Raw genomic sequence first — 20,388 nt, forward strand, 5'->3', positions numbered from 1 at the left:
TCAAACTTGAGAGTGGCCTTGGGGACACCTGACCCAGATGCCTACAGAAGAATGAGTCTGTGTTAGAATATCTGGTATGATTGACAGTTTCCCACAGCCAAAAGTGAACTCTGGATGACACTAGCTATATATGCACTGTAAGGCAGCCAAAAGCAGCATAGATGTTGGGGAGAAGAACAAGAGTCTGCAATAAAACAGCCTTCCTACGTCAGGTTTTCAGGCTTGAATTGGATATAAAAATGGTGAGTGAGAGAAGTTTTATATCAAATGACAGATTCAAGCTTTGTTTTTAGCCTGGACTAGACTTAATATATGAGTGACAGCAGAAGCTATGAGACCTGGCTAAGGTTTTATACTTGAAAGGAAAGAATAACTCAACAAAATAGAGTTGTAGGGCCAGTGGTGAAAAAGAATAAATTTTCTTTCTGCTTTCATGCCACTGAGTCCAACTTTTTGAAAACAAGTCCCATTTCTATGTCACCTAGACAAAACCTTCTTGAAATGCAGTCATCTCATGTCTACATTAAACTGCCCAAGGAAGGAATTAAAAGCAAGTGATTTCTGATTATAATAAATAAAATGTCAGACAAAGACAAATATTGTACAATATCACTTATATGTGGAAAACAAAACAAAGCTGAACTTGTAAAAACAGAGCAGAATAGCAGTTACTAGGGGCTAAGGGGTTGGAAGAATTGAGGAGATGTTTAAGGGTATAAACTTGCAACTAGTAAATAAGTTCTGGAGAGATAATGCACAACTAGTGATTATAGTCAACAATACCGTATTATAAACTTCAAAGTTGATAAGAGACTAGATTTCACTTGTTCTCAAGACGTATACACAAATTATGTGACAATATAGAGGTGTTAGCTAAGGCTATTGTAGAAATCATTTTGCGATATATAAACATATCAAACCAACACGTCGTACACCTGAAACTTACACAATGTTAATTCCACTCCAGTTATTTTTCTGACTTATCCTTTTATGAGCTTTTAAAACAAAATATATTTTATTGTTAAAATAGATTTTTTTCATATACCAACAGAAAGACAAACAACAAACTTAAATCTTGTTGCTTACAAACTAAAATCGCTATGAGAGAGAAAAGTTAAAGTTTTTTACTGCAAAAAACCCCCAAAGTAAGTAACCACTGTCAACATGAGATGCCTGATAATCCAGAATTAATGATTAACACTCAGTACCCAGACTAGGACTATACCTGGGGAATGATAAAAATGTAGAACTATTCTGCATTGTTTTCTGTATTTGTCCTTTAAAATAAACTGTCCTGTACAATACACTTTGAGCCTGGTATTTTCTAAGTCATGTGTTTTCTCTCTTACTCATTAATTTACTAGAGACCCCCTGTGGCATATGTTTGAAGAATAGTCTGGTTCTAATGGGTGTTGCAACTGGACTCCTAGACACCTATTATGGGTGTATAGCCAAAACTTCAACATGCCAGTTCATTCTATGCTCATTATTTCCCAAAAACAATTTTAAGTCATGGTAAGCCATCAGCCATAGGTAACAAAGTGCTAAAATTTCCAAATATTCATTTCATTATTATGAGGTTTTTATGACTCTGAGACTTGCTGCACTTAATCTTTTACAGTTGTAATCTAACCACAAATAAGTGTCTTTCTTTTCAAGCACTATTTTTTTTATTTTGAGGAAGATTAGCCCTGAGCTAACATCTGCCGCCAATCCTCCTCTTTTTGCTGAGGAAGACTGGCCCTGAGCTAACGTCTACACCCATCTTCCTCTACTTTGTATGTGGGATGCCCACCACAGCATGGCTTGACAAGTGGTACTTAGGTCTGCACCCGGGATCTGAACTGGCGAACTCAGGCTGCCGTTGTGGAGCATGTGAACTTAACCACTGCGCCACCAGGCTGGCCCCTCAAACACTGCTCTCATTAACTCATCAAAATTCCCATTGTCTTGGTGATATTTGGAACATATTTTGAATCCATTCATTTGTTCATTCAACAAATACTTACTAAATACCAAGAAGCTGAGAAAAGTAGTCTCTTCTGGTAAGCAAGCCTGAATCTTTAAGTATTATGTTCTTCTTGATTTAAAATCATGCTGGATGACTAACAACAACAGCAAAATGAGGTATCAGAATATGCTATGTTATGAAAGAGAGAAGAAAAGAGAGGAGAATGGAACCAATAAGGAATTGAAGAAAATGTTTCACAATTAAGTCTGAGTGCGTCGGAGAGACAAGAATGTTTTGAGGATCTACATTGTCTAAAGTATTTTTCTGCATTTTAGATTTCATTTTTCTAATTTGGTTTTCTATATTATTGCTTTTAAAAAATGTGTTTTAACAGTGTTGAAAGTTGATCAATTGCAGTTCTTAGGTGTTAATAATCAAAACCTTTTCTTGCTTACATGCAATATCCTCTTTGAGAGTTTATCCCAATTGTTCTCCAAGGTCAGCCTGGCTGACTAAGACTTCTCTGGGATTGTGTTACTTTGTCCTTTTCCTTCACCATGCATTACTTTTTTTTATCCCTTGATCCTTGGTTGTATTTGTCTTTTTTTTAATTGAACTTAAATATTTAACCTATGTGATTGCTCATGATTTGTTTTTCCCTTTCAGGATTGGTTTCTTGCTAAGAGATTTTTATGAAATGCAGTTAGGTATATCACAACCTCCGTAACCCAGAATCCTCACATTTTTGATGTACATGTTTGCATTTAGCTTCTAGTAATAACCAAATGGATGTTCCAAAGACTTACATTCCAAATTCTAAGCCTGCTAGTTAGTCCCTTAGTTTATGGTTGGGGCACTTTAATTGTTCCTTGATTCATTTTCTTTGAAATATTAATAAGTCATGACTTGTTTTAGGAAATAAACACAAATGACATGAGGCTTACAAATGACTTTATTTTTGTGTTCATATATGCATTTTAAAAATTTTTATTAAAGTTTTAACATTTACTCAACATATTTACTGATCTAATCTTGTTGCCTCTTTGTAGTTTTAAATAAAATGTTAAAATATTTACCCTTCTTTAGGCATTAAGTCAATATGTATACTGATATATATATATCTATATTAATATATGTTCATAGAAAGTCTTTAAATATTTGTTTATCAAGTCAATATAGTAGAAATTATGTGAGAAAACATTAAAATGTCTAGTATTTTTCCTAACATAAAATGCATTTTCTACATATTCTAATTTTACTATTAATTGTATCATCACTATTCCGATGGAAACAGCAAAATCCTTTCCTTTTAACTTATTCTGGGCTGATATATTCAGTAAGACTCAGTAACCTATCGCAAAACAAAGTAAAAGAAGTTAAGATAAATATAAAAGAAGTGCATGGGGTCCTATTCATAGTCTTCATTCTTGAGAAAATCACAATCCTTTCAGGCATGTTTACGGGATTGTAGGTTTCCTTAGATTCATGCAACACTTCAGCTTCCTCAGGACACTGAGAGAAGCCTTTTTCAATTTGCTATTCCACAAAATCAGAAGAAATGGATGGCCAGATAGAAAGAAAAACACTAGCACATTAGCAAAAATCTTTACTGTAAAACTGTCTAGATTGGCATAGATTGACTTTAGCATAATATTACTCAAATAGTACAAGAAGAAGAAGAGTAGGAATGAAATCATAGACTTCGTGGCCCTCACGTGGGCCTCTGTGCTAGGATCCCTAGAACCTGTGCCCTTCATCTGCCTAGTGTGGCTCCATAAAGAGAGAATTAAAAGGAGTAAGGAGGCCAGTGACACTAAAAAGGGGATGATGAACATTATGTTAATAAGCATATGAGAAGTTGATAAATTATATTTTCTCACTGCAATATTCCATGTCAAATTTTGTTCCGTGTTTACCTGGTTTTTGATCAGGCTCCTAGTTTCTGTATCCTTAAAAAAATACACAAGCAGAAAGAGACGGATGCCCCGAGCACAATAATGAGAAGCACCTTGTGAATTCTCCACTTCATCCAGAGGAAAATGGGATTAGAAAAGTTGGCTATCTTGAGGAAATAAAAGACACAGAGGCAGGTGGTACAGGTCATGCAGAAATAATCGGATCCTGTCCAGAGAATTCTCAAACTTCTCAGTAGATTATTATCATTGTACCATATTTCCTCATTGATGAAATGTAAGCCTATACCTAAAATTATTATGCACAGCAGAAATATTCTGGAAATAGCCAAGCAGGTGAGAATAAAGTCAATCAGGGAGAACTTCCAGCTCCTGATCCAGTCAATACAGTTAATCAGTACAATGAATCCGTTTCCCAAAATCCCCATTGTGAATGCTCCAACAGAAATTATCATAAATATATTCTTCAGTGTGCTTGCCATGCCTGCCGACAGGGAATCTCTGACTTCAGTCCTCCACTGATTTATAAACAAGCTGTTACAGACCTGCGCATCCAGAGCTCTAAAGTTCAATATGCTTCTTTTCCTATATTTTGATGTTCACTGGCAAAGAAAGGAATGCCTCCAGTGTGCTCCCAAAGTCTTAATTACCTTTGGGAAAACCCCCTTTATTTTTCTCAAGATCTCAGCCGCTGATTTTCAAGCCAGGTATTTTATTACCTGTTTCTATGACACTGCTTATGATTTCCAGGTAAAGCCATGGATTAGAATTTGAATGCTGATTTGTTAAAACACAAAATAGAGATAGATTTTCAAATATTTTATTTACAATGTCTTCTTTTCTTTAAGATGTAAGCATTTTTTGATTCATTCTCCTTAGTTAAAAGCTAGAAACGTTAAACTCCAATCAAGAAAATAGGATATCTGTGCATGCTCTGAGAAACAAGGAAATCACTGAGGGAAATGCCTGAATGGGAAATCAAGGAGGGAGCAGAAGGCTGGGAGAGCTGTTACACTATGGGTAATTCTGACCCTTGCAGAGTAGAGAGAGAAAGAAAGAAGGAAGTTCTTAGGAAACAGTGAGGTCCTAAGACAGTTCTAAGAAGGCCAATGGGCATTGTCAATCCCATCATGCACATCAGAGGTGTCCTGAGCCTCCCAGGAGCAGGTCTGCCATGGAATCTCTGCCTTGCTCAGTCATTGGCTGGGGACAACTCATAGGATAGAATGGGATGATGGGGTACAGAGCATAGGAACACCAGCTTGTCAGCTGTTTGAGAAATATAAGTAAAAGTAAAATCTTCTCCCCACCCAGAAAACCGCTCCAAAAGGAAGAAGAGAAAGAAAACAGTTGTATTATTGAATAAGCATTAAAGCAGAATCTGATGCATGTCACTTGCCATGTAGAATGGAATTGCAAAAACAGAAAGAAATCTCCCTCTTTTACATGGTGAAGCAAATACATCTCATTACATCATGTTCTCAAGGTAATTAGTAACTAGTCCTCATGTAAGAGAACTTTGCAGCACCATGTATTACACAAAATTTATCATAAATTGACCTGGTAATTGGAGTGACAGTCTGTGTTAGTTAACTGGCTTTATACAAAGGAAAACTAAATTCACATCTTTATGGCAGGAGATAGCTAAGTTCCTACTTTCTCACAGAAACTAGGATATAAGGATGCTTATTTTATTTTATTTTACTTTTTATTTATTTTTATTATTTTATTTTATTACAGTAACATTGGATTGTAACATTATATAGCTTTCAGCTGTACATCATAATATATTTCAAATTCTGTGTAGATTACATCATGTTCACCACCCAAAAATTAATTATAGTCCATCCCCTCACATGTGAGGCTAATCACCCCTTTTGCCCTTCCCCCTCCCCCCTTCCGCTATGGTAACCATCAATCCAATCTCTGTTGCTATGTGTTTGTTTGTTGTTATTTTTATCTTCTACTTATGAGTGAGATCATACGGTATTTGACTTTCTCCCTGTGACTAGTTTCACTTAACATAATACCCTCAAAGGCCATCTGTGTTGTCAAAAGTGACCAGATTTCATCCTTTCTTATGGCTGAGTAGTATTCCATTATGTATATGTACCACATCTTCTTTATCCATTCGTCCCTTGATAGACACCTGGGTTGCTTCCAAGTCTTGGCTATTGTGAATAATGCTGTGATGAACATAGGGGTGCATGTATATTTATGCCTTTGTGTTTTCAAGTTCTTTGGATAAATACCCAGCAGTGGAATAGCACCAGTTTGCACTCCCACCAGCAGTGTACGAGGGGTCCCTTCTCTCCACACCCTCTCTAACATTTGTTGTTTCCTGTCTTGTTAATTATAGCCATTCTGACTGGAGTGAGGTGATATCTCATTGTAGTTTTGATTTGCATTTCCCTGACAGCTAATGATGTTGAGCATCTTTTCATATGCCTCTTGGCCATCTGTATATCTTCTTTGGAGAAATCTCTGTTCAGATCTTTTGCCCAATTTTTAATTGAGTTGTTGGTTTTTTGTTGTTGAGATGTGTGAGTTCTTTGCATACTTTGGATATTAACCCCTTATCTGATATATGGTTTGCAAATATCTTCTCCCAATTGTTAGGTTGTCTTTTCATTTTGTTGATGGCTTCCTTTGCAGTGCAGAAGCTTTTTAGTTTGATGTAGTCCCATTTGTTCATTTTTCTTTTCTTTCCCTTGCCCAGTCAGACATGGTACTTGAAAATATGCTGCTAAGACCAATGTCAAAGACCGTACTGCCTATGTTTTCTTCTGGAAGTTTCATGGTGTCGGGTCTTACATTCAAGTATTTAATCCATTTTGAGTTGATTTTTGTGCATGGTGTAAGGGAATGGTCTACTTTCATTCTTTTGCATGTGGCTGTCCAGTTTTCCCAACACCGTTTATTGAAGAGACTCTCCTTTCTCCATTGTATGCTCTTGGCTCCCTTGTCTAATATTAGCTGTCCATAACTGTGCAGTTTTATTTCTGGGCTCTCAATTCTGTTTCATTGCTCTGTGTATCTGTTTTGTGCCAGTACCATGCTGTTTTGGTTACTATAATTTGTAGTATATTGTGAAATCAGGGAGTATGGTACCTCCAACTTTGTTCTTTTTTCTCTAGAATCCTTTGCCTATTTGGGGTCTTTTGTTGTTCCATATAAATTTTAGGATTCTTGGTTCTATTTCTGTGAAAAATGTTGTTGGAACTTTGATCGGGATTGTGTTAAATCTATAGAGTGCTTTAGGAAGTATGGACATTTTAACTATGTTCATTCTTCCAATCCAAGAGCATGGAATATCTTTCCATTTCTTTGTATCTTCTTCGATTTCTTTCAACAATGTTTTATAGTTTTCAGTGTAAAGATCTTTCACCTCTTTGGTTAAGTTTATTCCTAGGTATTATACTCTTTTTGTTGCAATTGTAAATAGGATTGTATTCTTAATTTCTCTTTCTGTTAATTCATTGTTAGTGTATAGAAACGCAACTGATTTTTGTATGTTGATTTTGTATCCTGTAACTTGACTGTATTCATTTATTTCTAAAAGTTTTTTAGTGAATTCTTCAGAGTTTTCCATCTATAAAAGCATGTCATCTGCAAAGAGTGACAGTTTCACTTATTCTTTTCCAATATGGCTCCCTTTTATCATATTTTTTTCTCCTCTGATTGCTCTGGCTAGCACTTCCAAGACTGTGTTAAATAAGAGTGGTGAGGGGCCGGCTGGGTGGTGCAGCGGTTAAGTTTGCACATTCCGCTTCGGCGGCCCAGGGTTCACTGGTTCGTAGCCCAGGTGTGGACATGGCACTGCTTGGCAAGCCATGCTATGGCAGGTGTCCCATGTATAAAGTAGAGGAAGACGTGCACGAATGTTAGCTCAGGGCCAGTCTTCCACAGCAAAAAGAGGAGGATGGCAGGAGATGTTAGCTCAGGGCTAATCTTCCTCAAAAATAAATAAATAAATAAATAAATAAATAAATAAATAAATAAGAACCGTGACAGTGGGCATCCTTGTTTTGTTCCTGTTCTTAGAGGGATAGCTTTCAGTATTTCTCCATGGAGAATGATATTTGCTGTGGGTTTGTCATATATGGCCTTTATTATGTTGAGGCATTTCCCTTCTATACCCATTTTATTTAGAGTTTTTATCGTAAATGGATGCTGTATCTTGTCAAATGCTTTCTCTGCATCTATTGAGATGATCATGTGATTTTTGCTCTTCATTTTGTTAATGTGATGTATCATGTTGATAGATTTGCGGATGTTGAAACATCCCTGCAGGGGATGCTTATTTTTAACTTGGAGAATTAAGTTACATTTAATTTGCTTTTGTTCTTACATAGCCAATTATGCTCCTTGAGTCAGAGATTGCAGAGGTACATTTCCTAATCACCACATGTAGCAAGTATCTTAAATTATAGTCAAAGCTTATCTTTATTACTCACCTTAAAAATACAGAATATTTATAAAATACCCCAAATTTATGTAAATACAGAAAATCTGCTGTCCAATGTAACACCAGGATCTCTTAGAGTCTATGGAAGTTTTGAAACATGAATGCCAGGTTTTCAACCCTCTTCTTAGTGAATCTTGGGTCTGAAATCCCTCCTCTTGAAGTTGGGTGGGATTTTGACTACTTCAACCCATATAGCACAGTGGAAATGATATTGTAGGACTTCTAAGGCTATCATCAAAAGCTGGCAGTTTTTGCCTTAGTCACAATAACATTTCCTCTTAGAGTCCTGAGCTGTCTATAAGAAGTCTGACAAATCTGAGACCAGCCTGCTGTGAGGAAACCCAAGCCACAGGAAGATGCCACCAGGAGGCAATCTGGTCAACCATTCCAACTGAGCCCAGACTTGGAATCATCCCAGTCCATGTGAGTAAAGAATGTTTTTGGTGATACCAGTCCTTGTCATTTGAGTCATATTCAGTTGTTGGAGTATTCGAAGTTCAATCCCCAGACATTTTGGAGCAAAGACAAGCCATCCCACTGTGCCCTGGCTGAATTCCTGACTCACAGAATCTGGGAGCATAATAAAATTGTTCATTTGTATCACTGACTTTTGGGTTAGTGCTTTAAGGAGCAATAGATATTCAAAACAGAATTATTTAGCATATAGCTAGAATTATTCTTTTAGTATTATTATTCCAATTTTCCATCTCTCTGTCTTCCCCAACACAAATATGCATTACTTTTCTTATGCACAAATATGACAATTTGTTAAAATGGGCAAAGTGTCTGAATAAAAATTTCTACAAAGATATACAAATGGTCAATAAGCACAGGAACAGATGCTTCACATTATTAGTCATCAGGGAAATGCTAATCAAAACCGTAATGCTATATCACTTAACATCCAGTAGGATGACTAGAATTAAAAAGTCAAATAATAACAAGTGTTGACCAGAATGTGGAGAAATTGGAAGCCTCATACACTCCTGTTGAGAATAAGTAAAATGGCACAGTAAAATGATGCTGCTGCTTTGAAAAACAGTCCGGCAGTTCCTCAAGAGATTAAACACAGATTTACTGTGACAGAGCAATTCCAACCAAGGTATAAATCCAAGAGAAATAAAAATACATGTCCACACAAAAACTTGTAGGTGAGTGTTCCCAGCAGCATTATTTATAACAGCCAAAAGATGGAAACAATTCAAACGTTCATCAACAGATGAATACGTAAACAAAATGTGCTCTGTCCATATAATGGAGGATTATCCAGCCATGGAAAGGAATGAAGTACAGATGTAACCACAGGCCCATTTAGAGCCAGTTCAAACAGACCCCATCTCTTATCAACAAAGTGATTAAGGACTGTCTTTCAGAAAATCTGCAAAGTCACATAGCCAGAGCACACTCAGAAGAAGAAATCTTGACCTGAGATGACCATGAGAACAAAGATCCTCCTCTCCTGGAAACAAAGGACCTGGACACGACTGGAACCTAAAAGTCAGGCTCTTATCAGAAGTGAGGGGTTCCTCATTCAGGAAGATCTGGTGTTAAAATTCCTTCCCCACGCTATCATAAATGTTTAGAACCCTATCATAAATGTTCAGAACTCTGTCCTATATGTTTAGAACCTTACCATAAATGTTTGAAGCCCACCAATCAAAACCTGTCCCACCAACATTTCTGCCTACCAGCTTGTTCTCCTTAACCTCTTAAATTTCACCCAAATCCTGAATTGGGGACACATATCTGAAGGCACATGCCCCTGTCTTCCTGCTGATTGATTTCACAGAATAAAGCTGATTTCTCCCCAAAAAGCATGTGTCATAATTAATGTTTTTTGATATGCATTGGGCAAGAGAACCCCAATTTTGTGCAGTAACAAATTGGCAACCACAAAGGGACGAGCACCTGTTCCTGCCTGCCTGATGCTCTGGATCCTCCCATGGGGCATGGGGTCTTTTCATCAACCCTAAGCAGCTGCCTAAACAATTTTGTCTAGACACTCTGCTGATCGGACTCATACTTCTACTGTGACACTGTAGGCCCCAAGGCACTACTGTTTTTCTTTTTCTTTTTGAGGGAAGAAACAGTTTCTGGCTCAAGACATGTTTGGGCTCTGGGTGAGTAATTTTAAGAAAGTGACTGTCCTTTACCTTATCTCTCTGGTTTGATTTCCTAGAAATAGATGTTTAGCTCATATTCTGGAGAATCCTGGCTGGCTGAGTCCTAAACCTTGGGCATGAACCACTCAAAGGAATTAGAGGCAGGATAATAGGTTCGATCATGAAGTTGCTTCTGCATCTGTGCAACTCCTGGCACTGGGTCTGAGTTGCCCCAGGCCATCGGTTTTCAGGTACCTCCTGGCACTGCTTCTGAGCTACTCCTGGCAAACTAGCTAGTATTCTGGTCTATGTTATGTGTAGAATTGTATTGTGTGTTAATGTTTGTCTGAATTGAGTTGACTATTTGAGAACTGAGTTTCTCTGTGACCATAACAAACTCCTCTTAGAAATTAACCTCATGATGTTCTCTGACTCTGAAGAAAAGAAGCACTGTTCCTTCCAGTTCTTTGGGACATTCCCAGGTGACTGGAGACTTTACAGAGGTGTCAGAGTTATCTGCCCATGGTGTACAATGACCTCATAGCTACCCCCTTCTGAGAACATATCTCTTTGGGCCCTCATTGTTCGTGGTGAGGCGACTGTCAGTGACAGCTCTTCTGGGGCTCAAATCACCTGAAATTTATGGGTTCCAGAACATGTAAGTGAAAGAGCCAACCCCTTGGTTATTCTTGGAGGAGCTGTTCCCACAAGTACACTATCAGACCTTAAACACCTTCCCTTAGAGAAACCTTGTTTGTTGCAGCCACCTTGATAAAAGCTCCCCTAAAATGGGAACTAAAAATGATATACCAATGTGTAGCTCACTAGGATGCATTCTTAAAAATTGGGCAGAGTTCAGTTATAAGCCTATGAAGAAAAAGAAAATGACTTTCTTTTGTAGTACAAGGTCGCCCCAATACTCACTGGGGTCAGATGAGTTATGGCCCTAGGACGGGTTTCTGAACTACAATACCATCTTGCAATTAGATCTATAAAAGAGAAAATAAATGAGACAAGATCCCTTATATGCAATTTTTGATGTCTTTATATCAGAATAAGAATTTGGAAAAGAGATGTAAGACCATGATTCAGAGGGAAGATCCACAGAAAAAAACCTGTTCTCCTAGAATCAAAGTGAGATTATGACCTTGTCTTTCCATCTTTGCTGTCTCCTACAGCACCTCCACCGTATGCCAGAGGTGCAGTTGGAGATAACCAGGAAGGGCATAATGAGCCCCCAGAAGCCTCTGGCTTGGCTTTATACGTCCCTTTACTTAATAATCAGACAGGAATGGTCTCCCCTCCTCAAACCCATTGAGGTACTCAATTTGGCCCAAGAAACCATTCATGCCAGGCAGGGCAATTCTCACTAAGACAAGTCCCTGCAGGTCTCCATGACCAAGGCCAGCTCAGAGGAGTTTTGTGTGTGCGTACTCCATTTTCAACTTCAGACTTATACAACAGGAAAAACAACATGCCTACTTCTTGAGTTTATCCCCCTAAATGGAGAGTTTATTAATGTTCATCTTTGCTACTCATGACGCTAACTGGGCTGACATTCAGTCCCTTATGAACACCCTCCTCAGCCCAGAAGAGTATAGCATGGTACTGGACAAAACTCATCAGGAGGCTGACAGACTCCATGTGTTACAACCTAACAATCCAGTCAGGGCTCCAGTGGTGGAGACTCTACCTGGAGTCAACCCAGGTTGCGGTCCCAATGACCCCAGTGGTTGGGCAAGGTTAAAGCATTATAAAGCATGTTTAACAACTGGAATGCAAAAGGGGGTCCCAAAACTGAAGAGTTTAAATAAGGTCCAGGAGGTACAACAAAGGCCAGAGGGAAATCCTTCAACCTTTCTAGAGAGAGTCTTTGAAGCCTACAGAAAGTATACTGATATGGACCCAGAGAATATGGATAACATGAATCTGATCAATATGAGCTTTTTCAGCCAGAGTTCCCCTGATATAAGGAAAAAGCTGCAAAAATTAGAAGGGGGATTAGGGATACACATCTCACAGCTGGTGGAGATTGCTTTTAAAGTGTTTAACAGCCATGACCAAGAACAAGAGAATCAAAAACAGTGGGAAATGTGAAAGCAAGCAACTCTGTTCGCTGCAGCCCGCAGCCACAAACCACCAAGGCCAGAAAAGATAGACTGCTATGGATAAGACCCATAGGGCCCCCACCTTCCAGTAACAAGGGAAATTCAGCTCTGGGGCCAAGACAATGTGCTTACTGTAATCACAAAGGCCATTGGAAAAAGGAATGTCCCAAACATTCTCAGAAGCTGAGAGAGGAAACCAATGTACCTAACCACTAGATATCCCAATTTGCTGACAGCAACCAAGAATGATGGGGCCGAGGGGTTCTTTTAAACTCCATTAGCTCCATCGATATTTCCCACAAGGATCCCTGAGTGACAATAGTAGTGGGACAGAAACTGATAGACTTTCTAATTGACCCACCAGAGCTACTTATTCTGTACTAAACACCAAACAGGAGCCCCTCTCTCCAAGACCACATCCATTACTGGGGTATCTGGGGAAGTTGCTCATGAACTTTTCCTAAAACTACTTGAGTATTACGTAGGGAAAATGTATCTAAAGCACAGCTTTCTATATGCCTGAGTGCCCTATCCCATTGCTGGGATCAGATATACCAAGAAAACTAAATGCCCAAGTGGCTTTTTCACCAGAAAGAATTGATATAAAGTCCTCCCAGATCAAGCCTGTGCCTTCCAAGCAGCACTGGTAGAATTGAAGAAGAGCCTCAATCAGAAGTCCCTGAAGAAATTCTGCAAAAGATAAGAGCAGATGTTTGGGCTGATGGGAGGCCAGAAAGGGCCAAGATGGTTGATCCAATAATAGTTAAACTCAGTTTAGATTCCAAGGCTCCAAATTTGAATTAATATCCTCTGAAGAGACATGCAAAAGAGGGTATAAAGACTCTGATAGCCACCTTTCTTAAATGCCAATTAATCCAACCTTGCCAATCTCTGTATAAGATGTCCTTCCTATCAGTAAGAAAATCTTGGACTGCAGACTATTGTTTTGTATGGGATTTGAGAGCCATTAACCAAATTGTAGAGGATGTACTACCCAGTGGTACCAAATCCTTATGCTTTGCTTACAACTTTACCTGGAAACTTCTGTTGGTTTACAGTTCTGGACTTAAATGATGGCTATTAACCACCTACTCCTAAGTCTTGAGTCCCAGGAACTCTTTTCATTTGAATGGGATGATCCAGAGACTAATGTAAAACAATAATATTATTGGATAGTACTTCCACAAGGATTTAAAAATTCCCCTACTGTCTTCAAGGAAGGATTAGCCAAGGACTTAAGGGATCTCCTGTTGAGAGAGGGAGTCTTATTTTAAGAAGTGGATGACATACTGATTGCTGGTAAAACTAAGGAAGCTTCTTACCAAAATACAATCTTTACTTTAAACTTTCTGGAAGAAGGGGGATATAAACTCTCTGAGTGAAAGCACAAATTCCTCAACTGATTGCAAAGTACCTATTATACTGAGCAATGGGCTCACTCAGCTCACTGGAATCTGAGCCAATATATCACAATGAATTAGAGATCAAGAAAGGAAATTTAATTAGATTAGTGGCAAATCAGAATGTGGGTGATTAATGTCTCAAAAACACATCTTCAGAAATTACAGAATCTTGATGTAGTTAGTTGGGAAAATGGGCAATAAGGAGGGAATTTCCTTCAGGCATGAAAGCCTCTAGGGTCTTTTATTATTCTCTTCTTCTGTCAGCTGTGATGGATAACTTGGAGGTGTGTTTCTCACTTGTGGTCAGCCTGTTCCTGAAGAGAAATTCATAGAACAATGTTTTAACTTATCAAGCTATCAGGGAGTACATATGTAAGCGGAGGCCATAAATCAGGAGAGCATCTGAATTTTTTTAGAGTAAGTGCAGAGCAGCAAGTAGTCACATAGTAGGGACTGAGCCATTTAGCATAACAAGATGGCCTCACTTTTGCTCTCTTACACCTAGCATATGAGTTATCAAAAGGAGAGAGAAACTTATTGCTGGATCAAATGGAGGCGTTATCTAGGGTGGCTGTGCCCACCACCAGAAGACAACTGTGAGGACTTTTAAAAATAGTTGGGTTTTGTCATATTTGGCTTCTTAACTTTGGACTAATCACCAAAGGATAAAATGACAATGAACCATTAAACTAGACTGCAGAATGCCATAAGACATTTCATGCTATCAAGGAAAAGCTTTTAACAGCCCCAGTCCTTGGTCTCCCAGTCATTAGTAAGCCATTTGACCTCTATATGTACATGAATGATAGGGTGTAAGCCTTGGAGTGCTAACTCAGAATTTAGGTGCTGCAGGAAGGTCAGTAGCTTACTTTTCCAAACAATTGAATGTCATAACTCAAGGCTGACCAGTTTGCCTCTAGGCTGTAACCGTGACCTGTGGCCTTTTATGAGAGGCTGAAAAATTTACCCTGGGCCAGCCTACTATTGTGCACACTCCATATTGTGTGCTACCTCTACTTAAACAAAAGGGTGGATATTGGCTGGCTTCAGGGAGACTGGGCAAATATCAGGCCACAGTAGTGGACAACTCAAATGTAAAATTAAAAGTGATATCTACCCTAAGTCCAGACAATTTGCTTCCCACAGCGACAGGAGAACCTGTCCATCATGGTATACAGATAACTGAAGATGTTTATTCTAGCAGGCCCAACCTGACTGACCAGCTTATGGAGAATCTGGTTATGGAAATGTTTACTGAGGGGGCAGCTTCATGGACCATAGACTTCGGAAGTCCAGGTATGCAATAGTAACTCATCATGCAGTCCTAGACACAGAAGCACTCCCTCCAGGTACATCTACCCAGAAGGCAGAACTCATAGCCCTCATGAGAGCCCTGCATCTTGGAGCTAAGAGCAAGGTAATCATTTATACTGATTCTGAGTATGCCTTCTCTGTTTTGCATGCATATGGCTATATAGAAAGAGGGAGATCATCTAACTTCAGGAAGAAGAAATTAAACATGCAGAAGAGATACTGGCCTTATTAGATTCTGCTATGATGAAGAAGATGTGGCCATCAAACATTTCCTGGGCCATGAAAAGACTGATAGTTCCATAGCTAAAGGAAATAATTTGGCTGATCAGGCTGCAAAACAGATATCTAGAACCAAAAATCCAGATCCTGAGGTCCTAGCACTCATCCTGAGTATGGATCTGTCCCTCTTTAAGCCTCAGTATTCAGAAATGGATTTAAACAGAGTAGACAAATGGGAATTTCACATAGACTCTCGAGGCTCAGATGGTAATTAATATTGATTTAGTTGGTAAACAACTAAAGTAGCCTGGATTTATAATGAACCAGGACTAGTGCTTATACCTGAGTACCTAATGGAAAAAATCATTACTCACTTACATCAGGGAACCCATTGTGGGAGAGATGCAACCTATCATTGGATACAAAAGTTTATTGTTGGTCCACAAATGCAAAGGATTATCCAAAAGGTAGTGCAAAATTGCTTGATTTGTGTCAGAAACAATCCCCAAACCTGGTGAGTGCCCAATATCAAAGGGGTGTAAACCTGAGGGACAGAACCAGGAGATGATTGGCAAATAGGCTTTACTGCTATGCCAAAAGCCATGGAAAATTATAGATATTTTCTGGGTTTTGTAAACAGCTTCACAGGATGGGTCAAAGTTTTTCCATGCAGGACAGAAAGGCTTCTGAACTAACAAATGCCTTACTAAAAGAAATTATCCCTTATTTTGGGCTGCCTCTTTCAATCCCCAGTGACAACGGAGGAGCTTTTAAGTAACACAAAAGGTTTCTGGAGCCCTCAGAATACAATGCAAGTTACAGACTTCATGGAGATTTCAGTCTACAGGAAAGCCTGAAAAGATGAATCATACCTTAAAGAAAACAATTGTCAAAATATGTCAGGAAACCAACTTAAACTGGGATAAGGTCTTGCCAGTTGCCCTGCTTAGGGTAAGAGTAGCCCCTAGAAGTAGGCTTCCATTAAGCCCTTATGAAATGCAATATGGAAGGCTCTTCCTTAAGACTAAGTATTATTGCAATCTTGAAAATGGTCGTGTAGTAAAAGAATTGGATGCTATTAAATGTGTACAGTCTCCAGGTGCTACTTTATCTGCTATACATAAATATACTTCTAGCGTCTCATGAGTAAAAGTAGTATCCATTTCCAACAAGGACCTCCCTCATCTCCTTTATAATTCTCAAACAGGTGACACCCTTCACTGGCAATAACAAATGGAAGGGCTGAATCATCCAAACATTGGGTGACCATGGAGCCCTAAGGACAGCTGTTCTACCTGAGAGTATTCCTGTGACTCTCAAACTGATCTTAAGTTACTTTTCAGCAAAAGCAACAAAAACTGAGGAACTTCTTGGATCTCCAGAGTTTCTGAGCCACTCCAGGCTGAACAGCTTTCAACTCCCTATCCGACTTTGACTGACCAATACAAATATCTCCAAACTAGAATGAGAAGAAGACGGCATCAGTTGTAGACAGCTGTCCCGACTCTGGACCAGGCCTGTGTTCTTAACCTTATATCTCCTCATTTAAATCCTCTTAATGTTTAAACTCTATATAATTGCCAGAAAAATTAATTTCTAGATTGCCTTACCTTTTTACCTACCCCAATACCTTAATCCCCTAATGCTATAAGATAGATTAGAACCTGATTACAAAAACTTTTCAATTAATCACAAAAACTGCCATTTAAGATTTTCCTGATATTACGTCTATTTTTCTAATCCACATCTGAATGGGCCTCTTATGGCAATGTTTTGTTTTGTTTTTACAATGGGCACATTCCTTTGCCACACACAGAAATTTAGTCCAGTTGTTGGATATGTGGCCAACTTTCCTTTTTCTAGTAGATCTGGGTTACCTTTCTGGATTTCTCCCTTGCAAGGTACAGATTGGAAAGCTTTAAAGCAATTTATTACGATGGAAAGATCTAGGATTCGTAGTATATCCAATATTACTAATTATGATCCTGAAACGTGGCCAATAGCCCATACGGTTAATGGTACAAGATACGGCTACTCTTTCTCTCTTACTCAGACTATGCAATTATTCCAACAACTTGCAAAGAAACAAAGGAAGATAGATAATACTGTGAGAACTGTGGGAGGTTATACATAAATCTGGGGTAGATATGTTTGGCTTACTCCAAGTTATGGATCTTCAAATGTACTGGCACCCTTTTATTGGGAACAAAGAAATAATTCCAAGCAAAATTTTCCTAGTTACACTAGAAACATGGGATGAATATCCCCAAGTCACGTCAAAATAGTTTCATAATTAAAGAAAGTGATTGGTTTGGAACAGACTGGTCTCAATGGCCAGAAATTTACCAGATAGCACCTAATGGAACCCAGTGGTTATGTGGAACAAATTTCTGGTCTTGGCTACAACCCAGATTTCTAGGACACTGCACCTTGGGTTTCCCTTGGATGCAGGTAAGGATTCTCCTTGAGCTAACATTTGTTGCCAGTCTTCCTCTCCTTAAGGCCAGATGGGCTCATTCCGTGTTCCACTGGTATGACCACCTAGCAGCTGTGTTTGTTTCTCCCTTGGGGCTAGGAGATGTTATAGCATATATAGAAGCTCTGCTAAATTTACTCAGCAAGTCCTTAACAATAGCCAAGCAGGAATAACCTTGTTAAATACCAAAGTGTCATTAATGAGGAAGGCTGTCCTTCAAAACAGAATGGTCTTAGATATTCTAACAGCCTCCCAAGGTGGTACATGTATGTGGTGTTTAAATACCTGATGAATCTTTCAGTGTGTCTCCCTGTTAGAGTACATGAGAAAGCAAGGGAATGCCTTGAGTGATCCCACACCCAGGCTTGATTTATTTGATTGGCTTCACTCAGGTAATGGTTTCTATTTGTAATCTGGATTACAGTTCCTATTTCTATTACTCATTGGAATCTTTGCATTAATCATAGTATTCAAACAGATTACTGTTTTCTTTACTCAGTGTTGTAAGACTAGTAAGCAAGCTAAAATAATGATGGCTCATCAACTTGAGATGGTCGATCAATTTTATGACTCTGGATGAATTTTGCTTTCTGATAAAGCTTAAGAACTTATTTTAAAACTAGTCTTTTTGAGGCTGGACCCATGGCTGAGTGGTTAAGATCATGTGCTCTGCATTGGTGGCCTGGGGTTTCACTGGTTTCGATCCTGGGCATGGACATGGCACCACTCATCAGGTCATGTTGAGGTGGCATCCCACATGTCACAACTAAAAGGACCCATAATTAAGATTTACAACTATGTACTGGGGGGATTTGGGGAGAAAAAGCAGAAAAGGAGAAAAAAAAGAAGAAGATTGGCAACAGTTGTTAGCTCAGGTGCCAATCTTTAAAAAAAAAACAAAAATAGTATTTTCTATAATTGAAAAGAATGTAAATATAAAGAGTCATAAAAAGCACATGTAGAATGTTTCCACAACCATCTAAAGTTAATTGAAAAACATATGAAAATCTTCCTCTGTTAGTATCTATATCTCAATGCTTGTCAACGATTTCCCCTCAATGTGGATAAGTAGGCCAAAGGCCTATAAAAGCCTAGCACCAAGGGACTTGGTGGGCCAGGGCAGGCAGCAACCACTCTGGCATTGAGGGATGATATTTTGATCATCAATGCTTTCTATTGATTGAGAGGTTATCAAACAAAAAAGGGAGAAATAATAAATAAATGGAGAGCAATAGGATATATTCGAATATATGAGGGAGTCATTTGGTTTAAAATTAATTTGGTCTAATCTTATTTTTACAAAAAGACCTGATGTGGCCTCCTGGGCATACATTGTACATCTGCTTTAAATATGTACAATGCCCCAAAGCCAAGATAGAGATGTCACTTTCCCTCCAACACTAACATCTCTATATAAATAAGGAGTTCTTCCCAATGAGGAATGGCCATATTTACTCATAGGTCATTTGGTGTTGGTCTTATTACACCTTCTGTTCAGGCTTGATATTATCAATTCTATTGTCAAGTCTATCCCCAGAGACCCAAGGATATCACTCCCTCCAAGAACAATGCTCTGAAACTTGTGAGTAGTTACAGTTAAAAGCTGATCATTCCTCAAGTCCTTGTTAGGCCTATGTCCCTTAATAGCAGGAAACAGAGCAGTCAATACCCTGTTCCCACAAGATTGAGGAATGGACAACAAAAAGGGTGGATTTGTAGGCACAAGCCCATTTAGAGTGAGTTCCAGCAGACCCTATCTCTTATAAACAAAGTGATTAAGGATTGTCTTTTAGAAAATCTGCAAAGTCATATAGCCAGAGCATGCACATAAGAAGAAATATTGACCTGAAATGACCATAGGGCCAAAGATCTCTCCTTCCATGGAACCGAAGGACTGGAACTCAACCAGAACTTAAAAGTTGGACTCTTATCAGAAGTGAAGAGTCCCTCATTCAGGAGGATCCATTCTTAAAATTCCTTCTCCACCCAATCATAAACGTTTAGAACTCTATCATAAATGCTTAGAACCCTGTCATAAATGTTTAGAATCTTACCATAAATGTTTGAGGCCACCAATCAAAACCTATCCTACTAGCATGTCCGTGTGCCAGACTGTTCTCCCTAACCTCTTATATTTCAGTCCAAATCTTGAATCTAGGAGATGAATCTGATGGAACATGGAACCTGTCTGCTTGCAGATTGATTTTGCAGAATAAAGCTGATTTCTCCTCCAAAACCCGATGCCATAATTAATCGTTTTTTAATGTGCATCAGGCAAGAGAAACCCAACTTTGTGCAGTAACACTGATACATACTACATCATGGGTGAACTGTGAAAACATTATGCTAAATGAAAGAAACCAGCACAAAAGACCACATATTATATGATTCCAGTATGAAAGTCAAGAATAGGAAAATCCATAGAAACAGTGTA

At 38.7% G+C, this 20,388-nt stretch overlaps 1 long non-coding RNA gene across 1 annotated transcript in view; it reads right to left on the bottom strand.

The window, feature by feature from the left end:
• The window catches only part of LOC139083689 (uncharacterized), a 28,077-nt gene extending 8,141 nt beyond the window's left edge, over positions 1-19,936 (bottom strand). The window contains exon 1 of the long non-coding RNA XR_011540601.1: positions 19,800-19,936. This is a non-coding gene — a long non-coding RNA (uncharacterized lncRNA). The remainder of the gene's footprint in view (positions 1-19,799) is intronic.
• Between the last annotated feature and the right edge of the window lie 452 nt (positions 19,937-20,388).

The sequence above is a fragment of the Equus przewalskii genome, chromosome 5 (assembly GCF_037783145.1).
Source record: "Equus przewalskii isolate Varuska chromosome 5, EquPr2, whole genome shotgun sequence".
NCBI classification, from domain to species: Eukaryota; Metazoa; Chordata; class Mammalia; order Perissodactyla; family Equidae; genus Equus; species Equus przewalskii.